The sequence below is a fragment of the Acanthopagrus latus genome, chromosome 12, assembly GCF_904848185.1.
Source record: "Acanthopagrus latus isolate v.2019 chromosome 12, fAcaLat1.1, whole genome shotgun sequence".
Lineage (NCBI taxonomy): Eukaryota > Metazoa > Chordata > Actinopteri > Spariformes > Sparidae > Acanthopagrus > Acanthopagrus latus.
This window is the reverse complement of record NC_051050.1, coordinates 19,454,878-19,467,633: the sequence shown is the minus strand read 5'-3', so window position 1 is coordinate 19,467,633 and position 12,756 is coordinate 19,454,878.

The following is a 12,756-nucleotide window of genomic DNA, read 5'->3' as shown; positions in this document are numbered from 1 at the left end:
AAATATGCGGGTTCGTGTGAGTCAACTCGCCCTCTCTGCCAGGTCTGTTTTTTACATCAGCATGCTCAGAAAATAAACCCCTGTGGGTGTCCTCCTGGGTGCGCCCCTCTCTCAAGAGAACTGAAAGACTTTCTCATAATCTCACTAAATATAACGATAAAACTAGAAGAATTTTCCTTCAGCGTTACATAATGTAATGCACTAGTTTTTGTTCATATATATATATATATAGATATATATATATATATATATATATATATATATATATATATATATATATATATATATATAAATTTTTTTTGTTCTTTCTGCTATATAATGTCAAGATAATATTGTCTCCCACTGCAGGTTTGTACACACAGACATCTTGGCACGGCTCTTTCTGGGCCTGAATAGTTTAAATTAAGCCCACAGGACAGTGGAGTCGAGTCAGGGCACAGTGCCAAGGTAAGAATAGTTCAATCATGGGGGAGGGTTTTGGGAAGAGATGTTTATACTTGACTTATGTACACATTTGCAGCTGCTAGTTACAACACTGTATGTTACAACACCTGTATACAGATAACATGTTCCCAGAAATACAGTACATAAACTAGGAGTGCTTCTCTATCTTCCCTCACTTCATTCATGTTGCACGGCTCGCTGATTTTTGTTTTGGCTTTCAACAGGTCATTATTAACATGGCTGTTATTGTCAATACAAACCTTATTCCTTTCTTTCAGTGAGACAAAGCCTATTAATGATAGCGAGACAATCAGGTTCTTTTCCAAAGTGCCCACACACCATTGTGACTTTTTGATATTTGAGTTGTTTTAAAAAGGGTTGTGTCCTCCTATCCTACCCTTCTATCCCTTCGCTGGAATAAAGTATTCGCAATGTACATTTCTGCAAACCACAGACACATTAAATTTGTTTCTTTCAAGCAGAGCTGAGCGAGTGCCGAGCGAGAAACCACAGTTCGAGACAGTGTTTCAACATTTGTAAGCAAGAAAAAAAAGGAGACAAAACAGGATATTTTTAACAGTCATCAGGTCAATTTCAAGCTTTCCTCCTGTTACAACCAAGATGTCACGTGTGCTTTCGTGTTCTTGAATCCACCATTTTCAACAAATACTACCATGTCATCCACCGATCAACTCATCTTCAACTTTGAGCGGTGAGCGAGTGGCACAGGGCAGAAAGACACCACTGGAGCAGTGTTATTCACTGATTATCTAAACAATGTGGCTGGTGAGTATGCGAAACGTGGTTGAGGTGGAGGGTGTGCGTAAAACGGCAGCGTGAATGAACTAAAGGCAGGAGACAATCGTATATAAAAAGATGGCAGCGAGATGGCCAGCTGATGACAATTTACAGCCCAAGATAATGACACGGCAATTATGAGTGAGCATGAGTGAGAAGAGGGTTAGAGTTGTGGACAGTCCCCGCCCACTCATTTACTCATGCTGCTAACATTAGCGGTCCTTTTAGCTGACTAACAGTTGTTGAATCCCAGCAAGAAAACCACCTTTATACTGCATTCTTTGTCGTTGTCACTCTCAGAGGCTGTGTTAAGACCTGCCCAGGCTGTGTTTGGCCGGCCCTCTCATCACTAAACACTCAAACTGTGTCCATTGAGAGCTCACGGTCGGGCAGCAGAGTTGGCGGGGGGGACATAATTCACGTTGTGTGCCAGTGCTGTTGGCTAATGCTGGGGGGCTGTGGCATAAGAGGTTGAGTTGGCTCTTCCATCGGTGAGTCTGTATAACTGGTCATTGCTTCTGATGAGTAGTTGGCACTTTGCATGGTAGCTTCTGCCACCAGTGTATGAATGTGTGTATACAAATAAGTCAATAAAGTCCCTCCCTGCCTGACCGTTTTTCAGGAAGCACGTAGATATGCAAATACCACTCTGCCTTTGGTTTCATGGGTCCATGGTTTCATTCGTTCTGTTATTAGGATCCACACTAAAAATTAATAGGGTCCATTGTGGTCCGAGAACCATCATCCATCACAGCTTCTTGGAAATCTGTAGTTTTTGTGAAATCCTGCTGACAAACTAACCAACCAACAATCAGACTCAGATGAAAACACAACCTTATTGGCGGATGTAAAAATGAGAGTACTGATTCTTGAGGTCAGACATTTTTTTTTTTTTACCTCCATTGAAGAGATTTGCTCCCTTTCACAGATCATCAAGAGCGCCTTCTTTTGATTAGACTGTGGGAGGACATTTGCAGTCAAAACATTTTAAGACAGCTGTTATCTTCGTAAAAGGACATGATGCTCTCCCACGTCTGTTGAGAATCTCGGGAAAAAAAAACATCCAACCCCTGCCATTATCAGCCCAGAACAGCATCAGGAAACGCATTTCCCAAGGAAAGGGATCCAATTGAATGAGGATTTTATGTTTATCTTTGATACACGAACAGCTTGAGTGCAATTTCCAAGGTAGCGTTCAAGAATCTGTCAAGAAGATTGATGTTCAACGTCACAACCATCAAGAAGCTGTAGCTGAATTATTTAGCAGATTGTATGGGCAATCGAAAGAAACATCATAGGGATATTTAGATTCAAAAAAACAAAATCTTTATGCTGTAGTTATCTTTTTTCCTTATATGGAGGATCTATATTTGCCATCAGGGTTTCAATGCGAGTCTCTTGTGATGAGCCCTAAAATGAGATTTCGCCAATGCAACGCAAGAATGTCACAAGTATCACCTCACCTCCGTTCAACTTTGAGACCTTGATGGCTGACTGCACAGGATGTATCATGTCCGTGGCCATGGTGTGTACGTTTATCTCACTTCCCAATGTTTTTCCACACAGCTCGAGGATACAACATAGGAAACATCGGAGGGGACTACAGAGCGCCGCGCCCACCACAAACAAAGGAGACAACTGTTTAACAAGTTCATAATGACACCGCTGTCAGCTACAGTACATGACACCTCTACTGGGATGTTTTCATAAAAAACATCATGAAGGCCATAATAATGTTAATTTATATGTTACTCTTGTGATTATATTGGCAATTAAACCCTGCGAGAGTGAATGTCTGTTTTTTTTCATTGCAACATCTCCCATGACTGAAGGGTATTTTCTGCAGCGACCTTTGTCCCAACTTGGCTTGACAAGATGTTGGAACGCCCCAAACAGCTGGCAACGCTGTTAGAAGCTGTCGTGTGTATTCCATATTTCAAATGTTCCGGGGCATGTTCTGGATTTATGTGGACCAATTGTTTTCTGTTTGCACAAAACAATAACATGGGCCTATCAGGGTTATCATCTGCTGATATCATAGTTTTACTATTAATAACAATCACCGCAACAACAAAATGAATAACTGGTAGACTGTCTGCGGTCCAGCAGGTCGGTTTGACCTTCTGTGCACAAACACAAACAACAGATCAATTAGGGATGTAATATTTTTGTTGACGGTGTGTTTATATCTTGTGCTGTGCCTTGATCGTAACATTTCTTAACCATGCCGATATTATTTGTGATCTACAAATATCAGTAACATTGTGGTGTAATACAGGTTTAATGTTTTGATGAGCACATTTGATTTTAAACAATACATATTTTGCCGAGGTGGCCTGATGGAATGTAACTTAAACATTTATAACCAAGGGATACGCTAGGCTGTTTATTAGTGGGGGCTTAGTGGTTATTGGCCACACCCCTAGTTTATACCCTCTGACATTTCGTGTTGGCTTTTATTGTATGACAAAGTTGTATGACAGAAAATAAACAACTTGACACTTAAAGACAGATCACTTGACTTGATCAAGACTTGGTGGCTTGATTATTTGTCCGTGTTCGTTTCTTTTGTTTTAAGTTTCTTTTTTTAATTTCTGTCTTGATTGAGAGGATATCAAGAATTACATAAACTTTCATAATAATGGCATTTATTTTAGCCCACTGATAATCAATTGTCATAACACAAATGTAATCAAATATTACCGGCAATAACACTTTATCTTTATGTCTTCACAAAGGCGGGATACTGCAGGTGAGACTACAGTGACTTGCCCGGGACAAAATGACCTGGGACTTACTTCCCCAGCCCTAAATCACTTGAGTCAGATGTCTGATGTAAACAAAGCTGTTGGTGGTTTATTGGGTTAATCATTAAATCACTGTGGTTGGTCCGCCCAGTCCAATACAGGGAAGGTCCATCCTCTCTGCAGCACAAACTTATAAGTGTATATTTTGGCCTTGTGGTGTCACTACATGAAAGTTCCAGTGGACTGAGCATAAACTGAACATAAATCTTGATATGCTAAAATGTTGAACACTTGGGAGAGGTCAGGAGGGGTCACCACGGGTACTTTGATTCATCCTTTGAGAGCCGCACCAATTTCCCTCTCAGCGTAGCACATGCTGAAGTATCTCGCTCCTGACTGATGGTCTGGACAACGATGACATCCTGGCATTGTCTTTAACAGGGTACAAATGCGTTGATAGTGTAAATGACAGAAATGGGGGGGGAGACCTATTTTTCCATCTAAACATGGTTATTCTTAGGTGCATCTGGTTGAGCTTCATTAGTTGACCGTTTGAGAGCTGGTTTGAATATATTTGAAGTGGAAGTTACATTTGTGCCAAATAGAGCTTGTGTTTTTTTTGTTTGGATATGACCAGACCAGTCTTTAAGTTCCTCATATGTGTTACTGTTATTTCTCAATGTCTCTGCTAAAAACTATGTAGTACTGTCCTGTTTTGTGGAACAATCACTTTTAATGTTTGGGACCTTTATACAGGGTATTTATAAGGAAGGGGGTAAGTGTGAGATAACTCAATTTTTACAGGGGGTGAGGTCATAAGATGACAGTACAATAAGGGAACCTGGGGCTTTGAAATTATATTTAAATGTTTACAACTCAGTAAACTCATTTTAAAGGGTAACCTAGATTTCATACCTAATAAAATGCTCTTGTAGGCCATCTGTCCGCCTGATCTAAAATAGGTCAAATTAAATGCTTAACTGTAACACTGGAAATTTAGCAAAAGTATAAGTTTGTATGTATTCAAATCAAATGTGAAGATATTTATATATTTCCTTCCTCTAATTACACACACAAGCAAAGACGGCCACAAAAAGCGTGCAACGGGATATGTGTTTCCTTCTCTTTCCTCCCCCAGGTCCAAAGTCCATAAATGTCATTACTGCAGCGGTAATTGCACTTGTATGTTTACACACCGATTTAACACCCTTAACTGAAGCAGCTGCAGTCCACTCTGACTTACAGATCCCTAAAACTTTGATGCAGTGTCACACTGACGCCTTTGAAAATCTCTTCTCTACAAACTGAATATGTATTAAGTGGATTTAAAGGGTAACTTCGTCAATTTTACACATTAAATTTGGGGGAGCGCTACTATAAATGTGAGAAAAGGGGCTTAAAGCCTTTTGTGACTCAAGAAGAGGCAAATTAAAAAACAGCTTTATAATACTTTTTGTGTCACATATGCAGTGTTACTCCTCAAGACCTTTAAACACACTTTCATGTGCAAAACTGTGGACTTCCCCTTTAAGTTCTTGTTCACTTATTGTAGATTTTTTGTGTGAAAGATCGAAAGGCCGACAAGTACACGTAGATTCAATTAAGTCTAATCTAATACGAAACAAAACATATTCAAATCTGTTAGATCCTGATTTTTTTAAAGACTTGCTGCAAATTGTATTCTCCCATAGATAACAGCCACCTAAATAAGCCAGATCTTCCTTGAGAAATTAACAAAAATGTAAAAAAGAAAAATGCTGTACCTCGCATTTGTCCCTCGATCTGGATCCGCACCAAAAGTTTATGGTCGACTCTGGGCTGTGACTCACCCTCCACCAAAACTTTTGTGGGAATCCATTCAGTGGTTTTTCTTTAATCCTTCTGACAAACCAACCAACCAACAATCGGACACGGAGAAAAATCACAGCCCCCACGGTGGAAGCTTCCGAAAACAGAATTCACCGAAGTGGAACATTTTGATGATAATAAACCGACCTCATGAAAAGCTACCAAAGACATACCCACAATCCTCCTTTAACCAGAGGGAACGTTTCAAAGTTCAATTCAAGCTTTAAACTCAATTTCACATCTCAGACACATTTCACGGTGAACTTTGAAGTTCCTCCAAACACCCAGAGGCGTCAGAGTGATCGCTTTTCAACAGGAGCACGTGGCCTCTTGTGAAAAACAATGATCCAATGTTCAGTTTCATCAAAACCAGAGTTGTCTCCAACGTTTTAAACAAGCTGGCTGTTGTGCATGCACGGCCAACAGAGGGCAGCACCACACTGCACGATCCCCCCTCTTCTCTCATCAGATGAATCTTACCAACCGCCTCCGATTTGCAGGATGGTTGACAAGGTGCTATTTCTGGCTGCGTTTACTTTGATTTTTTTTTTTGTCTGCACAAGCCTCTTAGCATGTGTCATCCCTGAAAGCACTTAGCCCTTTAGTCGGTTCCGCCTCTGCCGCTGTCACCGAGAGCAAAATTGTTTGTGTCAGAGCTGTTTACCACAGCTGGAGAACCAAACCACTGTAGCCATTAACCACTGTCTCTCTCTCTCTCTCTCTCTCTCTCTCTCTCTGTATGTATGTGTTTGTGGTATGTCAGTGTAATTGGAGGAACAATTTGTCAGGGTACTTTAATCAGCCAAACAGTCTGTCGACCATTCAGTTTCTCAAATACAAAAAGGCTGCTTTAATAATGAAGGCTCCAGTTACACAGCCTTTACTCACTCGGTAGCGATTTTTGATCAATAGGACAATGGGATTGTACAGACTGTTTAGTCTACACAAGGGTTAGGAGCATCCCGAGGAAGGCTGGTAATGCCGATGTTGGAAGATGAGGTAGTTAGAGATGTAAAGTATACAGATGCATTTAAAAGTAAAATGGTCTCAAGTGAAATCAGTGGGTTAACGCGTGGCGAGTTTTCATGCGCATCATTCTTGTGTCCTGCACATGGAGGGATATAGTTATAAATACAGTAACCATGACACTGGGCCAGAAAGGGTAAAAATAAAACGGTGTATTTGAGCACTCGTCTCAAGATACGTATGAGATAATCAGACGCACGCATGTGTCACTCTGAACAAATATTGAACCAGTTCCCATTCTGACTAAAGTTCACAGATTACACTCTCAAAGTTAAATTCAACCACCATTCATCAGTTCAGCAGACATTAAGTGAACCATGTGAAGAGGACCACACTAACAGTTCTCCAACGCAGACTTCTTCTGTCCTCCACACGGCTTCATATCCTACTGGATGCGTTACAGAAGCGGAGCATCGTGCCTGCTTGATGTTGCAGACTTGGTCAGATTGTGTTTTTTCCTTATTTTCTGTGCCTTAATTGTTGTGCTTCTACCATGGCCGGGTAGGCTTTGCAGTTACATGGTGTTTTTGTTCATCTAGTTTAATTGTATTATTGAATTCCTGGTTCGATCTGCTCTGCACAGCTTAACACGGCTGCTGTCCACTTTCATCAGAAAAGGACCTGGCAAGAAATGGTGAATGGTTTTACAAAAAAATAATGAAAAACTTTGCCCCTGAGGCATAAATGGACCTGCTTATGTAGAAAGAGTACCGCAGAAAAAGCAAAAGCAGCGGTTACTCTGACAGCGAAGTCTTTCTGGTGAACGCCGGCATTCTCGAGCCGAACGAGATCGTGTGGTGCAGGTCTGTGCGTTACCTTTTGAAAACAGGGCCACAAACAGCATGATCACCTGAATTTTTATGACACCTTGTCTTGAATCTCACGCTGTCCCCTCTGCGGCAACACTGTTTACACTTCTGCTTCAGTCACAGCTGAACCATTCCTGAGAACCATACAAGTAACCATATGTTTCCTTTCCTGCCAACCTGTTAAACTCCGGTTTCCTGTCTGTCATTATGTGTTTGTTCTATTCCGTTGTTGTCCTTTGTCGGGATAACATATGTATTATAAGTCTACAGATGAGTGTGTCGTTTACTGTTAATTTAAAGTTAATTGTTTACCCCAGATGTACGCAGACATGGGCCTATTCAGAACGCCGCTGCTCGAGTTCTAACAAGAACCAAAAAAGTAGATCACGTCACTCCAGTTCTCAGATCTTTACTCTGCATTCCTGTCTGTCAAAGAATAGATTTTTAAAACCTATTTTGAAATCTGGCAGGTTTTTTTTTTTTTTTGAAGATATGATGTTTCAGAAAGAATTCCAGTTTTGCAACCATCCCAAGTCCTGGTGGTGAGAAGGAAAACATGTATCAACATGGGAAACCTTTAATCATCATATACAAATTAATTATTCATTCTTTTCAGAAATGAAGAAAACGTTGAATAGTTAAAAAAACAAACAAAACAACAACCTAATTATATTTCAGCGAATAATCCTCATCTTCCTACACAAATGAATTATTCATTATTGTTTCTATGAATGCAAGCAATGATTAATAATAAACAGAGTAAAATTTATTCTGTTTGTGTAGCCTTCAGCATCCCACATAAATAAATGATTCAAAATATGAATCAATAATGAACCATACAGATAAGCACATTAAAGTGTATACATAGCCTACTATATCCGGGTGGTCGACACCTCACTCACATCAGTTACAAGCCAAGATGATTTCAGGCTTCTTCTCCCCATCTGTCACGGCAGGCCCACGGTACTTATTTCCCCCCCACTTTCCAATGTAGGTATTGTAATTTGTGTCCTTGTGAATGTGAACATGGATGTGAAAAATGTGCCACATGTGACTGTGTTCGCCTGGTGCCGCTCCGACATCTCCAGAACCACCTGTTTCTCCTGTTTGAGTGAGCCTGCAGGTGTACGGTGTTTCGACGTCACAGGTCACCCAGGTTTTGAGGGCCATACTTGGCAGGTTCATTGGGGAACATACTGCCAGAATGCACATTTTCCCCTGAATGGGATGAAGCTGCTTGTCAACGTGCTGATCCCACACGTCCGGAAAGCAGCCAGCTGCGTTTGCCTGCCATCCAATCTTAGGTTTGAGTTGATCCTCTTGAATCTGGCACGCGACATTGTTGCCTGGAAGATTCCAGTGAATGCCTGGACCTCTGTGGCATTGCCATCCTTCCAGTCAGCGACTGAATTTCTCTCCTGCAGGTCGGCAATAATCTTGATCATTTCCGGGCCCAAACTGGGCTTGAGTGTGGTGATCCGGGCGGTGGCGTCCCATGTTTGTCCCAGAACCCCCCCAAAAAAAGCAGCAGCAGAATCGTAGCATAGAGTCTCCTGGCGAGTAGGAATCTGGATTTGCTTGCCACACGGCGGCTTCTGCTTCCATTCCATCCACATTCTCAGAGGAGTCATCGGGTGAAAAATAAAGAATCTGAACCCTCCAAATTGTTTTGGGGTTTCTTCATTCTCGCTGCTGACCTGCCATGTGGGATACCGCGTGTGCGTGTTCCGATGTGCACCTGGAGCTCTGTGGCGTCAACATATTTCCACTCAGCGACCCGACGCCCCCCCAAATTGGCCCACTGTCTCCTCTTTGCTCTTAGCCCAATCGTCAGATGACTAAGATGAAGACGAATCTGAGTCATCCAGCTTATGCGCCTCTTCCCTCCCTGTGTCATTATCCTCCTCCTCAGTTTGGGATTCTTCACGCTCTTCATGCCCGGTAGCAGAGCGCACGATGACATCAAAAGCTTCATTCACTGACGACGACACTTCTTTTGGCGGTCCCCACGGCGGCCTCTTCGCAGCGCTGCAATACATGTTTTTATTATTTGTAAGAGTATACGTGGCCATGTTTGGACGATCATTAGCACATCATTAGTACATCATTAGATTTTTCCATGGGATGAATTGTTGTTCAGTCACACGGATACAAACTCGGTTACTAAAGTAAGCTTAGACCAAGTGGCCAAATGAGAATGATCCCTCTCCTCTCCGACTGTAGATGAAGGTTTTTGCAGCCGTAAACACCGCGAACCGGCAATAGGCATTTTGAGAGTCTATGACAGTGTGTCCTATGTAACGCCAAGGAACCTTGTGTATAACTACGAGTGTCACTCCTGTATGATATATTACTTCCTGACGTGACATTGTCTGCAAACAAGCTTGATCGCGTTGCAAGCAACGGGGTGGCTGTGGAGGTGGAGAGCATTATCCACTGGTAAGTTTCAAGTGAATCGCCAGCTCCCCCATTGTGCCTGTCGAATTGTCCTTGAGTGTGTGTGAATAGGTGAACATATAGATATCCTGGTGCGCCCACACACATATAGTTCTGTAAGGTCCAGCACATTGTGTGTCAGCCTCTGCCATCAATATATGAGTGGTTATGCAACTGGGTGAATATTGACGTGAACTTCTTGTGCTGTAAGGTCCATTAAGTGGTGAAGAATGATAGAAATCTCACAAGTTTTTCGATTATATATATATATTTATAATCACTGGAAAATATCTATTGCAAAAAATAGCCTTGAACCAACAGTGTCATTTCTAATTTCGCTAAATTCTTGCAGGAGGTATTTGATTGGTTAAATGTCAGTTTTAACCGCTTGTGTTACTGGATTTTATCACAGCAGTAATAGGAAGCTTTGCCTCCACTCAGCACTTTGTCCTGCATCCTGTTTGTGATACTGGTGGAAGAGTTATCAAGGTTCAGACAAGATGTGGAGAATGGCCAATTTGGTAACATTGTGTCGGATTTTCCGATGTTTGGTTTGCAGCCGAGTGAGGCCGAGGGTCACAGATGAGGGTCATCACCTGCAAATGCTAAATCGTGGTATTTCCCCCCTGCAAGGACCTGACCTGGCCTGACCCATCTAGGTGAAGGGGTAAGAATTAAGGAGAACTCACTTGTGGATTTTTGCAAGGAGTCTGCAACATGTATATTTGCCATCTTTCCTGTATTCATGACTTATTTATGACTAAAACACAGGTGAGAAAAAATACCAGGATAATCTTTCTAAATTCCTTTTCTTTTTTTTTAACCGTGTCTTTTTTATTTGACTCTCAGGGCTTCCGTAACATCAGTCTGGCCCGGCCTATAGTCAAAAAGTCCTGTCAGAGTTTCATCTTTTCCAATGGGATCCTTTTAGAATTCCCATGTATTTCAAAAAGATTCAACAGGTAGTCAATGGGAACATGTTTACTGTAATGATTCGGGATTCTGTGTCTTCTTGTCGTGTCTTAAGTTTTGATTCCATGCTCTCCTGTGTCTCTTCTGTCCTTCCATATAGTGTCTCTTCTGTGTTCTTCCGTCTGTTTTCCCCTTCCTTCTTGTTGCATGTTCGCCTCCCCTCTGTCCGTCAGTGTTGTCTCAGGCTGTCCTGTTTTCTGCTCGTCAGCCAGGCTACACTCACCTGTCCTCTTCCTTCCCCTCTCACCTTTTGGGTTTTATTGCGCAGAATCGAAAGCATGTAGTTGTTAATATCTGTGAACCAAACTTGGGGATTTTCAGATCTCTGGAACATGCTGTATTCTGTGTCTTTGTGTGGGATTTATTTCTGAAATGTTGTCATGCCTGTCAGTCACGCAAATATACTCCGTAAAGGTGTGCTTGAATGATAATTACAATGTCAATAACATTCTAATGTATTTTTTTTAACAATAACATTGCAACAAAACACAATTATGCAATTAATCACAGCACAGAGAAAATGAACACAAAAGAAGAAAAGTTTTCATTGAGAAATACTTTAAAATCAGAAGGCCCATAGACTAGTTAATTGATCATAAGTAGACTTTAATTTACATGAGCATGAACTTGTAGTCAGCTGTCCGGTTGCAGCGACACCCAGCACCCTTCTCTGTTGCTTTTTGTAAATAAGCTTCCAGACAATATCACAAGGTCTGGCATCTGTTTTTTCTGTCTGTACAACAACCTTCATGTGTGACAGTGGCACAAGAGGCAAACCCGCCGATCTCAGTATGAAAGAGATGAGTTTGAAACATGATATCAACAAAGGATATTATGACACCAATGCAGCTTCTCTTTTTAGCTCAACTGTAAAGCTGTGGTACATTCGCCCCTTTCCACAATCTTCCTTCGCAAACACTTGACGTTGCTCTCTCACACACTTCAGCAATGACACGCTCATCTTCATCAGACATATTAAACAATGTTAATGTGGATTTATTTTTCAGTTTGCACAAGTGTTTTCTGACGGGGACACCCCAGGCAACACAATACTGACCAGCTGTGGTGGTACTGGCAATAAAACGCAAACCGACCTTAAACATAAACATATTTACAGGAAATGCCAGATACTTGGATAATAATCAGCAAATGCCTCATCAGGGGATAATAATGAAACAGAGATATACTTTTTCAACCTCTGAAGTCCCCAATGAAATAAAGTGGCGAAACTAAAGGTTAATAGAGGGATTTGGGTTTCAAGGGGCTCAGTTAAGAAAAACAAAGGCTGAACAAACAGAAGTAAACCTGTGGGCGTCAGGCCAATTGTTAGGCAAGTGACACATTTGCACAAATAAGCATAGAGCGAGGCAGGTAGCCGAGTTGAAGGGCGACTACTGCTGGTCGCTCAGCTGGGCTGTTGAAAGCACTCACACAGTATCCCTCAAATATAAAGAATAGAACATTTTATTGGCTGATGCTCTATGGGGACTCAGTGTGTCATGGACAGAAATAGAGCGTGAATCAGTCCGACCTGCGTGCCGTTCCCCACCTGTCATAAGCCTTCACAAAAAGGGCATCCTGATTGGCTGAGAGGAGAATGCCCCAAGCTGCTTTCATTCATGAATTAAGAGCCAGCCTCTGCAGGTGAGCCAGAGTCCAGAGGGATTTGCTTTTTG